The 15,076-nt window shown below is 39.0% G+C and overlaps 1 protein-coding gene across 1 annotated transcript in view; it reads left to right on the forward strand.

Annotated features, from left to right (window-relative positions):
* The window catches only part of CPE (carboxypeptidase E), a 100,009-nt gene that overhangs the window by 37,897 nt on the left and 47,036 nt on the right, over window positions 1-15,076 (forward strand). The gene's annotated exons all lie outside the window — the stretch shown is intronic.

Consider the following 15,076-nt stretch of genomic DNA (forward strand, 5'->3'; position numbering starts at 1 on the left):
TCTTGCCTTCAACTTTATGATGCTGTGAAGCTGGCTTCACAGCCTATAGAATCCCTTCTTCCCCTGCCCAGACCAGAGCTCTGTGGGGGTACAAAGAGGAAGGGAGAGAGCCCAGTGTCACTGGGCCAGGGGTCAGAGCATGAATGGGGAAGTAGCAGGAGGGAAAGAGTTGCATCTTCCTCTCCTTGCCTAGGCTACTGTTGGATCTTAAGAAGCATAAGATTCTTCCACTGGGCATTCTCTCTTGGCCCACTGGTGAGGAGAGCGCATTTCCATCCCACTGTTTTATGTTAGGGAATAGTCTCCCAGGATTAGTGATGGAATCTACAGTTCCATCTCCAGGTTTTATGATTCTTTGAACCCACTATGTTTGCTCACTTTTAAACCACAAGGCGGAATTGAACCTATGCCATCTGGAGTCTGAAAGAGTTCACACTATTTCCCCCTCCACTTCACCCCTCTCTCATTTGATCAGATATACCATTGTTCTATAAACCACATCCTTCACCCCATTCATAATTCTCTTATCAGTTGCCCTCATGTGACTACTTGCATTAGTTCCACCTGAAGTCCAAAGCCCCTTCTGAAGCTGTGCTTCCTGGGAGGAAAGCTTTGCTTTTCCCAAAGCCACACCTAAATATCTTTTGCATCATCTCTTACCTTCAGAAAATCCTGACCCGGGCACCAAAGAGTGAAGGTGGTATAAACTTTACATTGACATTGTGACTTAAGTGTTTTCTACAGTAATCTCTAGAGGAAAATATGCTTTATAATAACATACATAACTATATGCAATACAACCCTAGAACGCATTAATATATTTTCTTCAGTTTTAAAAAGGTCCTGCTTAAAGAGTTGCTTCTCCGATCCCCTCAGCTAGCATTTTAATTGCTCCTCTCCTTTTAAAATATAGATTTATTTATTTAATTTTTGTAAAAAGGAAAATATGTTGAAAAATGACAAGGGCAATTCTGATGATGGGTGGACGGATAGGTGGCATGTGCTAGGAGTGCACAGAAGAAACATCTTTTGTGTTTAATACAACAGTGTATAAATCAGTCTAATTCTGAATAAAGATGGGTGATAATTCCATGTTCCTAATTCCTAAAGGGTCAAAAGATTTATCTTTCCATCCATTTGGGCTTTGCATTCCTGGCCTATTCAAAACTCCTAGGAAGTTTTGGGTACACAACAAAGACAGCTTGGGTCAATAGAGACCATGTAACCTTCAACAAGGCGGGTGCGTATGCTGGATTCACCATAAGGTTACCAACCCCCCTGGAGTCTCCAGGAACCAAAGATTAATCTTTAATTTAAGATTATGTCATGTAATGAAATCTCCAGGAATTTGTCCAACCGAAGTTGGCAACTGTAGCGATGCGGGACTCACCCCTGCGGCACCTCCTGCTGGTCTCTGTCAGGAATTAGCTCACCCAGCCTCCGGAGTGCCCTCTGCAGGCTGGTGTCCTGCTGCCACTTGGCCTCCGTGTCCCTCCCGGACCCGGTGCCCCGTTATCTGGGGTGCTGCCCCTTGGCAGTAACCCCTTTGTCTCAGGGTCTCCCCTCCCTTACTTCGGAGATCTTTTAGATCACAATCCATAGCATCCCCTAGCATGTCCTAATCTCACCTTTCCTCCAACTACCCATGACTTGCGGGTGGATTACCACTTACATTGTACAAGATATGTGATTAAAACCCCTTTCTTCTCTACTATATGTCAATTTTCACAGTTGTCAAAAACCTACTATGCTCTTAACCAAAACAAAAAGGACTAAGACCTGATTCTGCCCTCATTTATATGGTGAAACTCCCTTTATAGACAATGAAAGTTACACCATGTAACTGAGGGCAGATTTTGGCCCACATTTCATTCACACCTTCCACTACATATCTGTGGGGCAAAACTCAGAGAATAATTAGAAAAAAATATATAATATAACACAGGGATAGGCAACCTATGGCACGGGTGCTGAAGGCAGCACACAAGCTGATTTTCAGTGGTATTCACACTGCCCAGGTCCTGGTCAATGATCCGGGGGGCTCTGCAGTTTAATTAATTTTAAATGAAGCTTCTTAAACATTTTGAAATCTTATTTACTTTACATACAGCAATAGTTTAGTTATATATTATAGACTTAGAGAAAGAGACCTTCTAATAATGTTAAAATGTATTACTGGCACGCGAAACCTTAAATTAGAGTGAATAAATGAAGATTCGGCACACCACTTCTGAAAGGTTGCCGATCACTGATATAACACAGTCTGCATGGAATGGGGTTGGAGTCTCTCCTATAAGAATACTAAATCTGTCTTGGTCCATCTCACCTTGTGTGTGTGGATTAATGGGCTTCACTTTGGCTCTTAGTGTATCTGCTCAGGTAAGTGTTTCTGAAAAAAAAAAAATTATGGGACCAAGCCCACAAAAAATAATGAGCACAGTGCTTACTCCCAGGCTCAATAACTCTTCATATTGTTGCAAAAGTATATTGATGCAAAAGCAGAATCTACATTCTGTAAATATGACAGAAGGAAAATTAATGTATAGAACATGTCCTGGAGGGTTCTATCTTACTTCTTTATTGTTCTGAAATTAAGAAGTCACAGAGAGTAAATTATTTATGAGAAACATCTGTTTTATATGGTTAATTCACCAGCATAGTTAGGTTCTACATTCTGCATGTGCTGCCATCTGAAAACAGCAGAACCTCCTTTTTTTATGCCTAGTATCTGTTTAGATTTTATGTATAGTTACAATCATATCTGACAGAAACAAAAAACAGATAAACCCCTCAAAAAAAAAAACAACCCAGAAACAAAACACAAACCAGATCAACCAAATAAATAAAACAAACTTTGTATATAAACTAAAGTAGTTGTTATGGCAAGGTTATACTCTACATTTTGCCCTGATTCACCACAGGACTTAAATGTTTATCATTAAGCATGTTAGCTGTGGGGATTTTGCACCTTTCCCTGAAGCATCTGTTACTTGGTACTGTTGAAAACAAGATACTGGAGCAGGTGGACCACTGCTCTGATGCAATAGGGTGGTTTCTATCTGAGTTGTTGCACTGGCTTCACTGGAGTACTTTAATGCTGAAAGTTAGGCTCAGACTGAAGTACCATGCTAAATCACAGCCTTAGTACTTCTATTCAGACAACAATCCTCTCCTTGTTCATTTACAAAAGATGAGGAGCAGAGTTTGAAGTGAGCATGGCTGGGCAGGAACTCTATTCTGCACCTTTTTGATATGCAGAGTTCTCAATTTTGCAGAATTTTAAGTTTTCATTAAAATTAAGTTGATAGCCCTTCTTCTTGTGCTAATAGCTTTACAAGTATGAACCAAAGCAGTACTGACTTTCTGAGTCTACAGACTCGAGCAATAGCTCTAATAGATGTTAACTTTTATCTCAACATGGAGTTGACTCTAAATCCTAGTGATAAGAGTTTAAAGACCAACATTGGAAGTGTTGGTCCCAGGATATTAGAGAGACAAGGTGAGTGAGGTAATATTTTTTATTGGATCAACATCTGTTGGTGAGAGAGACAAGCTTTCCAGCTTACACAGAGCTCTTTGTGGGGTCTGGGAAAGGTACTCAGAGTGTCACAGCTAAATCAACATTGTTAGCTATTGTACTGATGATGATTTTAGCAGAGAGATCCAGATAAGATTTGTAGGAAATTGCAAGTACAATGACATCATCTAATGTACTCCTCCTCCATTGATACGTATTTGTTTGGATACTGAAAGTTCAGGCTGAACACAATCTTTTAATTTGTTTGTGGAACAAACAAAACCCTACTTACACTTTGGATGAGGTCCTCAGGCCAGCTGTGGCCCCTTACACCATGTAAAATAGCCAGATTAACTGACCCCTAAAAGCTCTGTATACAGATGAAGGGAGGATTCATTCAGTGCAGGCAGTATGGAGGACAGCCATAATAAGGCTGCCTCTGAGGACACCATTGCAAACCATGGCATGGGGAACATGCTGGGTTTGGGGCTGGGAGGAATGTGCAGCGATGGGGAGATTCTTGGCAGTGCTGTGGCCCATAGGGCAGCATAGGTTACACTAATGGGGCTTTTCAGCCCCCAGAACAGCCAGGATTGGGAGAGCACAATGATGGGCTTAAAGCCACCCCAGGCTACTCTTCCATTGGGCTGAGTTCTGTGCAGTGCCTCTTGCAGGTTCACTGCAGAATCTCAGTCTTTATCTGTCCATTTTAGATTGTAAAAACAACAAAACCATCCACAATTTCATGCTTAGCTCTCTAGGCTAATAATCACTTGCTCTGTTCACAAATGCAGGCATATAGATCAGGAGTGGGCCCCCTTGGAATAATATGTCCATCAGGGCAGCATTTTTGAAAACATTATTTATGCCCCTTCTCTTCTGTTTTCTTATATGTATAAAATGGTTTAGCTACATTTAGCAGCTGCTTGTTTTGAAAAGGGAAGGTCCCTGCCCAGCACTGCTTTGAAAGGATGTTGATGATAATAGTGTAATTGGGTTAGATAGGTTAGGTAGGGTGCTTGGTTAGAATAGGAAGAGGTTACACACAGATGTTAAGATAAAACAGACTCTTTATCAGAGAGAATTAGCCATGGAGATTAAGTTCACAATAGAACAGACTTGTAATGCAGCACAGAGCTATAGCACAGGAACTGTTTGCCTCAATGAACAGGATGCACCTACACTGTAACTTACAAACATAGGGATAGATTCTGATCTACTAGTTTGCACTGGTTTTCACCTTACTCTCAAGCAGCCCCATTGAAATCAATGGGGCTATTTGTGGAATTATTATTTTATTTTATTTATATAATCATAGAGCCTAGCAATCCCAGACATGGACCAGACCCCATTGTGGGCACTCAACAAACACAGACCAATCAGTTACTACTCAGTGTGAGTAAGGGTGGCAGAACATGGCCCATAGTTTTTCTTAGTGGTTCAATTTTCCGCCAGGCTCATCCATCACTGTGGCTACGTCTAGACTACCCGCCGTATCGGCGGGTTAAAATCGATTGCTCGGGGATCGATATATTGCGTCTCATCTAGACGCGATATATCAATCCCCAAGCACGCTTATATCGATTCCGGAACTCCACCAACCCCAACGGAGTTGCGGAATCGACAGGGGGAGCCGCGGACATCAATCCCGCACGGTGAGGACAGGTGAGTAATCCGATCTTAGATATTCGACTTCAGCTACGTTATTCACGTAGCTGAAGTTGCGTATCTAAGATCGATTTCCCCCCATAGTGTAGACCAGCCCAGTGTCTGCAGGCTCTAGTTGGCAGTTAACCAATAGTGTTCTAGTCACATTACTGGTTATACAGGGGTCCCTTACTATTGCATGACCAGTACTTCTGAAACCACACTCTTATCACCAAGAACGGTGAGATTTCTTCTCTCTGTAGCACTGACGGGAATTCCTAGAATACTGTTTTCAGTTATAGTCACCTCAGTATGAGAAAGATGACAACAGATTGGAGGGAAATCAGAGGAAAGCAACAAATATAATTAAAGGGTCTATGTTTGGGTTGGCTAAATGACAACTAAGGGGGAATATGAGAACCATGTTAAATGATGCAAATGCCAAGAGTGTAGTCAGAGGAATTGTTTAGGGAGGTCAAAGGAATAAAGGAAAATATCCTGCCAGATCTTAGACTGTTGAATAGTCCCCCAGGGAAATTATGAAAGCTAAATAGCTAGTCATTTGAAAATAGACGACAAAAAACTCTTGAGAATACTTTAGGAAAGAATCCTGAGCTAGCAGGGAGATAGACTTAGTGTCTTAGTATGTTTTCTCTCTCTCTAATTTCTTGATTCCTGTCTTTTTCATTCACCCAGTGTCTGAAAAGAACTTGGTTTGTTCTCACTCTCCCTTCAGCAGGGAAGGGGATGTGTGTTGGGATTCAGATAATTCAAAGGGAATCACACAAAACTGTGCAGGAAAAGCTCAATGAACACAACAGATATATTCCCTGGTTTAGTTTGATTTATCTGGACAAGCGTCACTTTGCAATGACTTACTTTGTGTGTTCTGTTAAGTGGGATATAGGTGGATTTGTGTGGGTGTGATTACAGATCAGAAATTCTAAAAGAAACCTACTCATAACACATTGTTCTTCCTTCCCATAAAGTACTTATGTTCCAGGATTGATCTATCTGGGTCTGAATTTATTAAAATAATAAATAGCTGTGTTTTAGCTGTAAAGACCAACAGAAGACAACAACAACTGCAATATCATAAGTGATCCTACTTGCACCAGTGCACAGCAATGTGCTCTCAAAATGTCAGCTCTTAGTGTATTTTGTTTTGGTGAAAATCTCTGTAACAAGACAACAAAAGCAACAGAAAATGGCTTAAAAGTACAGTTCTTGATCAACTTTTTAAACAAAATAGAATAATAACTTGAAACCTTTGTTTATAGAAACAATGTTAATTTTCTTTTAAGAAGCTGCTCTGATTCCCAGAGGTAAATACTGTACAGTAGTAATGTGAAGCGATTGCTGTTACAGAAAGCAAGTTGGTTCTCTCTCCAGTAATCACCTAGATCTACTCATGTAAATGGGAGCTCTGCTTGTATCTCTGCTTCCTTAGGCAAAACTTGCATTGACTTCAGTGAAATTTTGCTAGAGTTTTGCAGCACAACCTTACCATCCCGGCCACAGTCCGACCCTCAGGAACGATTTGTCCATTTAGTTCATTTTTGTCTGTATTTCCATTGGGGTTCTTTGCTATATTTGTGCTGTATTTTGCCCTCTCCTTTATTTTTGTGTTTTCTTTGGGTCCCAATGTAAAGATTTAGACCATCATTTGGGTTTGGGACTGGAGCTGGTTGGGGGTGAAAAATGAATTGCCATTTTGTCCTTGGGGAAATATTCAGAGTTTTGTTAAAAGCATATAAATGCCTCAGTTTTTGAAGACAAGAATTTGCAAAGGAAAACGAGAAGGAGCTTGAATCACAGCAGACCAGTTCATCACTCATGTAATTCCCTCAACTCAGTGGAGTTATACTTTGGGTGAATTTGGCCTACAATAGCATTATTCCAGCTGAAAAGTCACAACTTCAATAAGCTCATTTCAGACTTGGATACTGTGCATCTCAGAAATCCTTTACATTTAGTTGCATTCTTGGTCTAATTTCAAGTATTCTGTTTGATTTCAGTCTTCACTGGAACATTATTATTTCTTTCAGTGAATGCAAATATTGGCTGCTCCTCACAAAATGTAGTTGTATCGTCTTTCTAAATATGGTTTCAATAAAAAGTCTTATGTTTGCCCTTTTTCATATAAAGTTAACTCAGATTTTCCTACCCCAAAGATTAGAGTTGTACGATATGCTTAGAAACAGGTAAAGCCAACCAAGCATACTCCCTTTCTCTGTCTCATATGTTTCCTTTAGAAACTCTTCAGAGACTGTTTCTTACTACGTGTTTGTTCACTGTCTAACACAAATGGGGCCTGAGGCTCCTCAACTGGTACCTTTGGGCACTTCTGGAATTCAAATAATTCATACTACTAATAATTATAGAATGGCAGGACTGGAAGGGAATCTCAAAAGGTCTTCCAGTCTAGTCCGCTGCGCTCATGGTAGGATTAAGTATTATCTAGATCGTCCCTGACAGCTGTTTGTCTAACCAGCTCTTAAAAATCTCCAATGATGGAGATTCCACAACCTCCCTAGGCAATTTATTCCAGTGCTTAACCACCCTGACAGCTAGGAAGTTTTTCCTCATGTCCAACCTAAACCTCCCTTGCTGCAATTTAAGCTCATTGCTTCTTGTCCTATCCTCAGAGGTTAAGGAGAACAATTTTTCTCCTTCCTCCTTGTAAAAACCTTTTATGTATTTTAAAACTGTTATCATGTCCCCTTTCAGTCTTCTCTTCTCCAGACTAAACAAACCCCAATTTCTGAATCTTCCCTCATTGGCATACAGGGGAGTACAAGAATCAATTATCTGATATTGGTCAGCATGATAGGCAATGTTCTCAGTGCAATAGCTGGCTCACTCCTGTACTGTTTTTATAGGCTTCATGGTTTCCAAATTTTTGGTACAGTCAATCAAAACAGGGGGGTTAAGAGGGTATGTTCTCATAGTCATCTCCCCCCCACCCCTTTACTTGTCAGCTGCCTGCAACACAATTCCAGTCCCTCAGTTTCCATGACTCTGTCCTCTCCTGGTTCTCCTGCTGCCTCTCTAATTGCTCCTTCAGTGTGTCCTTTAGAGGTTATACTCTTTATTCCCTCTCCAACTTTCTGTGAAGGTTCTGTAGGGCTTTATGCTTGGTCCCTGTCTCTTCTTCCGCTACACTTTATGTCTGGGTAATCTCAAAGCAACGCCTTTGTGCCTTCCCTCATGCTTGGAAGGAACTCCCTGTAGATATCTACAAAGCTGCCTTTTCATCCTCCTTCAAATCCTGCTCAGAACTCTCCTTTACCACGATGCTTATAAAAATGGGACAACAGTGAGGCTGCTGTTGCACTGAGAACATTGCCTAACATGTGGACAAATATTAGCTCACTGATTCTTTGTACTCTCTCGTATGCCTGCTATATACATCTGTTATCTCTTGTCTGATACTTAAATTATAAGCTATTTGAGACAGACACCATGTTTTTGTTCTGTGTTTGTACAATACCTAGCACAATGAGGTCCTGGTCTAGGACTGGGACTTCTAAGTGCTACAGTAATACAAATAATAAATAATAACAGCACTGAAATTATCACACTTTAGTGTAGCAGTTTTGGGAAGAACATAAAATATAACTGACAAAGCTATATAATTTTGAGAGAGAGTGTGTGTGTGAGAGAGAGAGAGAGAGAGAGAGTCTGGGCAAATGGATGGGTCAAGTATTTCAAAAAGAGCACATTGTTTCAACAGAAGTAAAAGAAAAACTGGGTATTTTTACACTGGAAAAAAACTCCTGCATCAAGAAGTCTCAGAGCTTGGGTCGGCCGACTTGGGCGTGTGGGGCTTATGCAGTGGGGTTAAAACTAGCAGTGTAGATGTTCCTGCTCAGTCTGGAGCCTTGGCTGTGGGACCTAGCCCGCTCTCTGGATTTCAGAGCCTGTGCTCCTGCCTGAGAAGGAATGTCTATGTTGCTTTTTTAGTCCATAGCACAAACCCCATGAAGCGGAGACTGAGACTTGTTGCCACAGGACTTTATGTGTAGACTAACCTGTGTTAATTCATATTTGTGCATACCATTATTTAATCCCTAGCTTCCAACTAGCAATTTTTGATTTGTAGGAAAACATCTTGTTCTCTCTGGTGAATGATCTATATATTTGCCTGGCTGCAGGGAGCAGTGAATACTTTACGGTTTGATATCTCATGAACTACCATGCATAGAAACTAATAATACCTCCCTAAGGTAAGGCTGCTAATACCAGTTTTTCCATGTTATATAGTGTGTTGCTTGTAACCTGATGGTTTGCAAGATATTGGACCTCAGTATAACACATTCTGATGAACCAATGCTGCACATCTATAAATTTCTAATCCCAGTTTTTAGCCTTCCTTTCTGACTGTTAAATCATGCTGAAATTGCAACAAGACAGTAATCAGAATGATCTGATTTTTAAAGTCTGGTTGTCATCTCATTTATTAGGTTTGATGATTATGCTACTGTTTCTGGCATTATAAGCAGTTCCAATTTCCATATCAAGAAGAGCTACAACTGCTTAGTGAAGTTAAGTTGAGAATATATTCAACATTGCAAAAAGTCAATGAAGTATACTTTACTTCACAGTGCTACTGCAGCTCTTCTTGAATGTGGGACTAGGAACTGCCTATGACAGCAGCAGCAAAAACATGGGACTCAGATGCTCAGACTTTTCTGGTAGAGGCAACCAGCTGAAGGACAAATATTAACTTTTCTTCTTTTTTTGTAACCAGTGTAGTTTTTTATGTAATTTATGTGAATAACAACCAAACATTTTTACAGTTGATAGATTGTGATCTGCCTCTCTCATGCTGGAAATGATAATGAATAACTTTTGTAAGTTCTCCAGTCATCTGAGCTGTAGATGTTAACTGCAATACAAACTGTGAAAGAAAGAAAATTATATTTAATTTGGAAAAATAAAAGCAAAGAGGAGATGATGAATTAAAATTAAACTAAGCTTTAGTTTTGAAGCAGCTGGTGTATAATTTCTATATATTAATTATAAATTAAATGTAAGTAATTTTAGGTTTCAGTTTTAAACACACACAAGTCAGAAGATACAAGAATGCAAGAGGCCTGAGTTAAAGTTGTCATAATGTCCTCACACACATTGCAGGATACAGAGCTCAATCCTATAGTCCAAGCACACTCATTGAATTCAGTGGGCTTTGGGTGTGCCATGAATGCAGAAATATTTATTTGGATTTATATACAACTACAACACACAATACAAAATAGAACACAGAGGACTGCTTTTCCCCACTTTGCTGCAGAAATCAATGTTGACCAGTTGTCGATAAACCCAAACCTCAGATCAGCCCCTTCATAAAAGCCTGAGAAAAAAAGATGAACTGTACAGGATGCTAAGCTCCAGCAGATCAAGGGAAGAGCAGTTTTAAAGTCCAGGGTATTTCTTGGAGAACCCAGCTCCCTCCTGTTTATAAGAAAAGGAATTAGGCTCCTAGGAGTCAATTTTGCCCTTAGCTGTGCTACTTCTTTTGAAATTGAGTTGCTTGTGCATATTTAAGGTTAGAAATAGGCCTAAATATTATGGAAGATATTTAATGGCATAACTAGCAATTTAAAATACCCTTATGATTCAAATTCACTCCCTGTGCTGCTTCAGTGACATTAGTTGAATTAAACCAGAGATGAGTGTAGCCCAAATATGTACAATGTAGATGAGTATAGGTTATCATGAGAATCCTGGGCTGCATTCCTCCTGGTACAGGCAAGGGTGCTGGAACTAGGGGTGCCTAGGGTGCAACAGCAACCCCTGGCTTGAAGTGGTTTCCATCATATATGGGGTTTACAGTTTTGTTCAATGGCCCTCAGCACTCCCACTATAAAAAATCTTCCAACGACCATGGGTATAGGTATATTGGCTTCACTGAGCATTCATTCACCAGGGATAACTTTGACCCCTTAAATTTTATATTTCCTAACTTTGGAGGCTAACAATTGTCAGCTAAATATTACAATGATATAAGATTTTAAATATAATCTCCCATTTAAATAAAGGAAGAAAAATACATTTTAATATTTTTATTCACTTTCTTCCGATTTTGCTGTGCACTTCCACAGCTGATTAGTCAAAAATGTTCACAACTATAGAAATCCACAATGAAACAGGAGCACAAAACTACACTGATGTAAGTAATGTTGCTGTTTTGTATGCACATTAGTCCAAAGTCCTGTAAATAGTATCATGACTCTAAATTTCATACTATGCATATGCAATCCATAATAATTTGTTATTTTACAACTGGCCTGGAGATTAGTGCTCAGTGAAAACAAGATACCTGGAAAGTTTCAGCTTGTGAAATTCATCTGTAAGAAAAAGTCTTAGAATTTTTTTTTAATAGGAATCTTATTTATTCCCTCACATAATTCAGAACTGTGCAAACAGATCATGGTCAAGCTTTTTCCTTAAAATAAACAAACAAACAAATAATTAAAAAAAAATCTTTGGACAGAGACCAAACTTCCACCCAAAATGAAATCTTCCAATGTAAGGGACTGAGCCAAAGTTCATTGGAGTCAATAGAAAGACTCCTGTTGATTTTGATGGTTTTTGCATGAGGTCATGATACCCCAGTCTAGCAAAATACTAACATTTTCAGCATGAGAATAGTCCCATTGAAATCAATATGTGTACTAAAAGTTAAACACATGTCTAAGGCTCAGATTTTTAAAGGTATTTAGGTATTGAGGCACTCAATGTTCCAATGCCTAACTGATTTAGAAGCCCAAATCTCATATTCTAAAGGGATGTAGGCACTTAGGAGCCTAAATGCTATTGACTATCTATAGAGCTTTGGCTCCTAAATGCTTAAATCCCTTTGGAAAATGAGATTAAGGCTACTAAATCTGTTAGGCATTAGAAAAACACTGAGTGACTCAATGTCTAAATACCTTTAAAAATCTGGGCCCAAGTACTTTGCTGGATTAGGGTCTAAAAGAGCATGGGAAAATGTGGTTATAATGGAAATATAAATATAATTTTAATGATTGCTTTTGCACTAGTAGATATAATAAAAAGGATGGCTCTGTTGTATACACATGCAAACCTTTGCAGTTGCAGTTAGAAAAAGAGTCAAGTCAGTTCAAGGAGCAGTGGTACATTTTTGGAAAAGGAGAAAGATGGAGGGTATTTTCACTGCCTATTGAGCTAGCACAGTGTTTACATAAGATTTATGTTGATTTCTCCTTCATAGGTTTGTGATATTCCATTCAGTACTACCTGTAATGGACAATGTCGTAATCTTGTGCCCCTTAGCATTCATGTTCTTGTGTTCCTATAATTTGAATGCTTTTTAAATTTTACTTTAAATTTTGAGCCCAAGTTCTCTTTTCCTTTTGTGGCTTGGCAGACAGCTGGATAAAATATACTGAAACATGCTTTTGGCAGTCATTGTAGATTCGGTCATAAAACTTAAGTTCAAGATGAGAGAAATTTAAGTAAAGTGCATTTTAAAAAAGGAAAAAGAAATAACAATATTTCAAGAACCAGATTTATAACATAAAATGATCACAGCAGTTTTACGTTAATCATATACTGAAACAATAGCTTGGCACACAGGGCTTTACTTTCACATTGTGCAATTAAATAGAAACAAACCACTCAATCGCAGGGCATAGGGGGGTTAGTGAAGACCAGTGGTTATTGCGTTGCTCCCTAAAAGAATTCTCTTTATTTCTCCATTGGAGTCATGTGGTTTGCATTTAGTTTTCAAAATGTACCAATTATTTTCTTTTTCTTGCCATTTTAAATATCTGTAAATGCTACTCCTTTTGTTTAAAATTAGGTGTTTTTTATATATAAGGAGTACTTTGTGAACAGCATGGTATGAAAAATATTTACATGAACTCAGAATGACCTTCCTAACTCCTGAGAAGAAGAGTGAAGGACATTGGGTATGTGTGTATATAATACATAAATCCAATAATGTATAAACATGTATCTAAGACCAGTGGGTCAAAAAAAAGATGGATTTCACTTTCCACACTACTCCACAATTTTTCTTTGTTCCATAAATTACAGGCTTTGGCTAAACAGCTAGTCAAATGTGTATTTAGCCATGCACCACACCTTTCCTCCTACTTGATCTAAGCAATTATTTCTGTAAACTCTTCAACTCACATTAGGAAGACAGTGCTTCTCCCATAACCATGTCATTCTCTGCCCTAATAGTCTGAGAGAAGTAAAATATGGGGAAGAGAGTCATCTGGCTGGCGTAGTGCAAGCAATGGGGGTGTTAAAGAAAAATCTGCAGAGGAGTGGACTGAGAAAGCAGCAGCGGCAGAATGACCTATTAGATCATCTCATTCTCCCCCTGCTAATGTGGGATTGTTCCCAACAGTGGGTGAAATCTTGGCCCCATTGAAGTCAATGGGAGTTTTGATATTGATTTCAGTGGGACCAAGACTTCATCCATTATATTTACTAGTACTTTGTCCAGGTTAGAGGCTGGGACAAGATAGAATGAGACGTGAGAGAGGAGGATGAAGACAGAGCCAACTAGGGAAAAAGGCCCACTTTTGTTTCACCTGGCAGTCCATCATGAAAGGTACCAGGGTTCCTCCTAGAAGTACCAAAGATGAGTCTTAGCATAAGTACAATGCTGCTTGGATGACATCATCTCCACAGTGCTCTCAGTCACATGCTGAGAATCTCGAGCTCGTTTTGTATTAACCAAACCCAAAAAGATAGGGTGTGTGTGTGTGTGTGTGTGTGTGTGTGTTCCATGTACATGTGTTTTTAAAGCTTTAGAAGTATTTTGGTAAATCTATTTGGCCTTTAAGCTGTCACTTCCAGATTGGATTTCTGCTGCTTTTTCAGGGTTAGGGCCTTTTGTGAAGAAATTGTTCCTATAGCTCTGATGAATTTACACTTTTGCTTACAGAGATTATTTGGCCATCTGCATGCTGTATCTCCTTATCTGTACATTGAAGTTTTAGCTACAGTTTACACTTCTCTTTGTCTCCTGGTGCTGTTTGACATTTTCCACCCACACAGTTTCCAGAGACACATCATATCTATTAATTCTCTTCTGCTGTTGTGTACAAAAGGTGCAATTGGAAAAGTTGTTCAGAAGCAAGGTGATTAATGAAGTTGGATTAAAGAGTTAGGGCTAGGGTGACCAGATATCCCGATTTCATAGAGACAGTCCCAATATTTGGTCCTTTTTCGTATATAGGTGCCAATTACCCACTGCCCCTGTCCTGATTTTTCATACTTGCTATCTGGTCACCCTAGTTAGGGTTCCTAGTACTTCTCCTATTCCTATGTATCTTAACAGTCTTTTTCATTTTTCATTTACTTCTTAGAGCTACAATTTTTTTTTGTTTAAAAAAAGACAAAATAGCAAAACTTACAAAGGCCAATTAGAAAAATTTAAAATAAAAATCTGCTCCCATGTTTGTTTCCTGTACAGGTTTTGCATAAATCACACTGGGCACTGGTTTGCACTTCATCAAGTCCCTGTTTTAATTATAAAAAAATTAATTATACTCTCATTTGCTTGAGACTCAGGCAAAAGAGAGTGGTACCTGTATCTCTAGAGAGCAGAGGAAGCAGAAAATACTTTAACCAGGTAACAATCATTTCTGATGTGCTGTTCAATAAGCAGGTGGATAATCAATGGTATTATTCTTATTCTATTGAATGGGGCTGGTCAGTTTTGATGGAAAATGTTTGTATTTCAATGGAAAACTTGATTTTCAATTAAATGAAATTTTTCATGAAAAGTGTCTGCTTTCTTTGGATAATTTCGATGTTTTGTCAAAAAAACCCAATATATCTGAATACCAAAAATGCTGATTTGAATTGCCACTCTGGTACTTCATGGGAGTTGTAATTGTCAAAGTTAGAATCAGGACTCACAAT

This window comes from Gopherus flavomarginatus, chromosome 3, assembly GCF_025201925.1.
Source record: "Gopherus flavomarginatus isolate rGopFla2 chromosome 3, rGopFla2.mat.asm, whole genome shotgun sequence".
Lineage (NCBI taxonomy): Eukaryota > Metazoa > Chordata > Testudines > Testudinidae > Gopherus > Gopherus flavomarginatus.